At 48.6% G+C, this 4,393-nt stretch overlaps 1 protein-coding gene across 2 annotated transcripts in view; it reads left to right on the top strand.

Annotated features, from left to right (window-relative positions):
- The window catches only part of LOC101938583 (ras-related GTP-binding protein A), a 36,081-nt gene that overhangs the window by 11,685 nt on the left and 20,003 nt on the right, over window positions 1–4,393 (top strand). The window lies entirely within an intron of this gene.

Below are 4,393 nucleotides of genomic sequence, written 5' to 3'. Positions count from 1 at the left end.
AGAACACCCACAGAGCACAAAACAAAGCCTTTCTTCCTTCCCCCCTCCCCCACCCACGATTTGAAAGTATCTTCTTTCCCCATTGGTCCTTCTGGTCAGGTGCCAACCAGGTTATCTGAGCTTCTTAACCCTTTACAGGTAAAGAAGGGATTTTATGCTACCCTTAGTTGTATGTTTATGCAAAAAGAAGAACAGGAGTACTTGTGGCACCTTAGAGACTAACAAATTTATTAGAGCATAAGCTTTCGTGGACTACAGCCCACTTCTTCGGATGCAAGTGGGCTGTAGTCCACGAAAGCTTATGCTCTAATAAATTTGTTAGTCTCTAAGGTGCCACAAGTACTCCTGTTCTTCTTTTTGCGGATACAGACTAACACGGCTGCTACTCTGAAACTTGTATGTTTATGACAGTGAGTGTCATTGCAAATGATTGTCAAGGTGCAATAGTCCCTGAAAAGTGAACAAGTCTCCTGCGGGCCGAATCTGGTCCGTCAGGGCTTTGGATCTGGCTCGCAGGATTGCCATCCTCATGGTGCTGTGGGCCCCATGCCGCTGCTGAAAGCGGCCGGCACCACAACCCCAGGGCTGGCCTTACCATGAGGCGAACTGAGACGGCCGCCTCAGGTGCCAGACTGGGTGGGGGGTGGGGTGCCACTAGGACCCAGAGTGTAGAAAATTGTGTCTGCTGCTGATGCATATGTATTCTCTCTGCTCTAGATGCACAGAGATGGTGGAGTGCTGTGCTGGAGGAAGGAGGGCACAAGATACATAATAGGCGGGTAGGAGAAAAGGTGAGAGGGAATAACAGAAAGCAGCAGGAGCTGCAGGGAGAGAGAGGAGGAGGAGCCTCTTATGTACCTCTCTAGCACCCCCACGAGCCTGGATTGATTAACACCAGCTTCTCAGGGAGCTTTCTGTTTCCTGATGCTTCCCTGAACCCACCTGAGGAGAGCAGGCAGTCAATTGAAGTAGTAGGAGCCAGTTAGGCCCTTAAGACGCTGATATCTTCCCTCACTCAGGCCCTGCTACCAGCATGAGAGGAAAGAACAGAGGAGTGCAGACACGGATCAGAGAGTTAAACCCTGGAGCTTTTTTTGTCCCATGCAGTTCTCATTCATTGAACTTAGTAGTCTGTGATGCAGCATCAGCTTCTAGTGAGGCTGCTGAATTTTTTAATGTAATTCAAAGCATCTATGTATTTTTCTCTGCATCAACTCATCGATGGCAAATTTTGAAGCAACATCTGGGAACATCCTCTCTGACACTGAAACCACTGAGTGCCGCACAATGGGAAAGTCAAGTGGAGGTGATAAAGCCTATCAAACACCTAGGGTGACCAGATGTCCCGATTTTATAGGGACAGTCCCGATTTTTGGGTCTTTTTCTTATATAGACTCCTATTACCCCCCACCCCCGTCCCGATTTTTCACCCTTGCTGTCTGGTCACCCTACAAACACCAAATTGGGAAGATAGATGATGCCATAGTTACCATTATGGAGGATAATGCTATGACAGGAACTGTTCGTGAGAGAACAGTGGCAGAGGGAAATGGAATCACCAGAAACATACATAACTTCAAATTTCTGTGTGGCTTAGTGTTGTGGCATGACATACTGTTTGAAATAAATGTTGTCAGCAAGAGACTCCAAGGTGTTGACCTTAATATATCTGGAGCAATGGAACAACTGGACAAAGCAAAGTCATACCTACAGTCTTACCGGTCAGATGAGGGATTTCAAAATGTTCTGAAGAGTGCACAGAAGTTGGCAGAGAAACTTCACACTGTAGCTATTTTCCCACCCATTCAAGAATACAAGAGTCACTGAAGAAGAAAACATTTTGATTACGAGGCACGGGATAATCCTATAAGAGACCCCAAACAACAATTCAAAGTTGAATTCTTTAATCAGGTGCTAGATTGTGCAATACAGTCAGCTGAAGAACATTTCATGCAGCTCAAGGAACACAGCAGTATATTTGGGATGTTGTATGATATTCCAAAACTCCTCACTATACCTGAAGAAGACCTACACCAGCAATGCAGGGCAATAGAGACAGTGTTGACACATGATGACATGCGCGATATTGATGCAAGTGATTTAGGTGATGAACTGAAAGCCCTTTCAAGATACATTTCAGCAGGATCAACTCCAAAGGATGTTCTGGAATATATGTGCACAAATAAGATGACCACCCTCTTTCCAAATGCTTTTGTTGCTCTGCGCATACTTCTAACACTTCCTTTAACAGTTGCCAGTTGAGAACGCAGCTTCTCCAAGCTGACATTAATAAAAACACATCTACGCTCCACAATGACACAGGAGAGGCTGGTCGGCCTTACAACCATCTCAACAGAGCATGAGCTGGGCCAGACTGTGGACCTTCAGGAAGCAGTTCAAATCTTTGCAACCAAGAAGGCACAGAAAGCACCACTTTGATTATTCAAACAGATAAAAATACCAGTGTTTACTATGCAGACAAGAAAAGTAACATTTGCTGTTCAGGCGTTTGAAAGTTAAGTGTTACTTAAAATTTTTGAACAAGGCGTTTTAAGTTGTTAGTTCTCCTTTATTGGGGTAGGTAGCAGAGCAGTACCAAGAGAGAAGTAGAACAGGAAGAAGGCAGAATTGAGACTTTTCAAAGTTTTGGCCCGAGCAAAGGGGCATGGAGGCATCATTTGAGATCCCTGCCTCAGGGGCCAAAATGTTGTGGGCCGGCTCTACACGTCCCTGCGGCTCCTGAGGGATGGGGGGCAAAGGGCTCCATGCACTGACCTCGCCTCCAGGCACCGCCCCCCGCAGCTCCCATTGGCTGGGAATGGGGAACCGCAGCCAATGGGAGCTTCAGAGGAGGTACCCGTAGGGGAGGGCAGCGCTTGGAGCCCTCTGCCCCTTCCCCCCCCCACCCCCAGGGGCCACAGGACACGGTGCCGGCCGCTTCCAGGAGTGGCGCGGCGCAGGGCCAGGGCCCGCAGGGAGCCTGTCTTAGCCCCGCTGTGTGCCGCTGCCACCCCGGAGCCGCTCCAGGTAATCAGCGCCGGGGTGGAGCCCGCACCCCTCCTGCACCCCGCACCCGTCCTGCACCCCAACCCCCTGCCCTGAGCCCCCTACTGCACCCCTCCTGCACCTCAACCCCCTGCCACACCCCTCCTGCACCCCAACCCCCTGCCCTGAGCCCCCTTGTACACCCTGCACTCCTCCTGTGTCCCAACCCCCTGCCCTGAGCCCCTTCCTGCATACCACATCCCTTCCTACACCCTGCACTCCCTCTTGCACCCCAACCTCCGCCCCAGCCCTACATTCATGGCTCTGCATGCAATTTCCCCACCCAGATGTGGCCCTTGGGCCAAAAAGTTTGCCCACCCCTGTCCTAGAGACTGTTCCAAAACTGAGGCCATAGCACCAACGACCTCGGTGATGGGGATGGCTCTGAGTTACTATAGAGAATTCTTTCCTGGGTGGCTGGCTGGCTGGCTGGTGGGTCTTGCCCACATGTTCAGGGTCTAACTGATTGCCATATTTGGGGTTGAGAAGGAATTTTCCTCCAGGTCAGATTGGCAGCTAGGGGTTTTTAGCTTTCCTCTGCAGCATTCAGCATGGGTCAGTTGCAAGTTTAAACGAATGTAAATGGGGGATTCTCTGTAACTTGAAGTCTTTAAATCATGATTTGGTTATGGGTCTATTACAGGAGTGGGTGGGTGAAGTTCTATGGCCTACAATTGCAGGAGGTCAGACTGATCATGATGGTCCCTACTGACTTTACAGCCTATGAGTCTGAGCACTGATCCTGTGGATCTGTGACACATGGCTACACTCAAAAGTGGTACCAGTATAGTTAAAGTGGTACAACCATGCAGTGTAGACACAGTTATACTGGTATAAAGATGCTAATGCCAGTCTAGCTTTTTTCCATAAATTTGTATTAAATACCTTTATAGCAGTATACCAGCTGCCACACTAGGGCCAGGCCTACATTACTAGCTTTGCTGGCATAGCTCTGTCAGTCAGTGGTGTGATTTGTGTCCGACATAGCTGTGCCAGCAGCAGCCCTAGTGGAGATGCAGTTATACTGGTAAAATGGCGCTTTTACTGGTATTATTCATTTTGCTAGAGTGGTCTGGAATAAGCTATATGACCAAAAGTGCAGTTTTGCCAATACAAGTTGTGTCCACACTAGGAGCCCTCTGCTGGTGTGGCAAAGCAGCATAGCTATGTTGGCAAAACTCTCCTAGGGTAGACCTGGTAGACTGGTTATAATGATGAACTGTTTTGGTAGAAAATCCTACCCTTAATTGAAATAATTAAGTAGGTACAAAAACTGTGTACGGACCAGGGCTCGTTACCATATATTTACAGTATCACACACCTGTCTGTCAGTCTAACTGTATCTATC

This window comes from Chrysemys picta, chromosome 9, assembly GCF_011386835.1.
Source record: "Chrysemys picta bellii isolate R12L10 chromosome 9, ASM1138683v2, whole genome shotgun sequence".
Lineage (NCBI taxonomy): Eukaryota > Metazoa > Chordata > Testudines > Emydidae > Chrysemys > Chrysemys picta.
The sequence above is the reverse complement of the archived record's forward strand: the minus strand, read 5'-3'. Positions and strand labels throughout refer to the sequence as shown.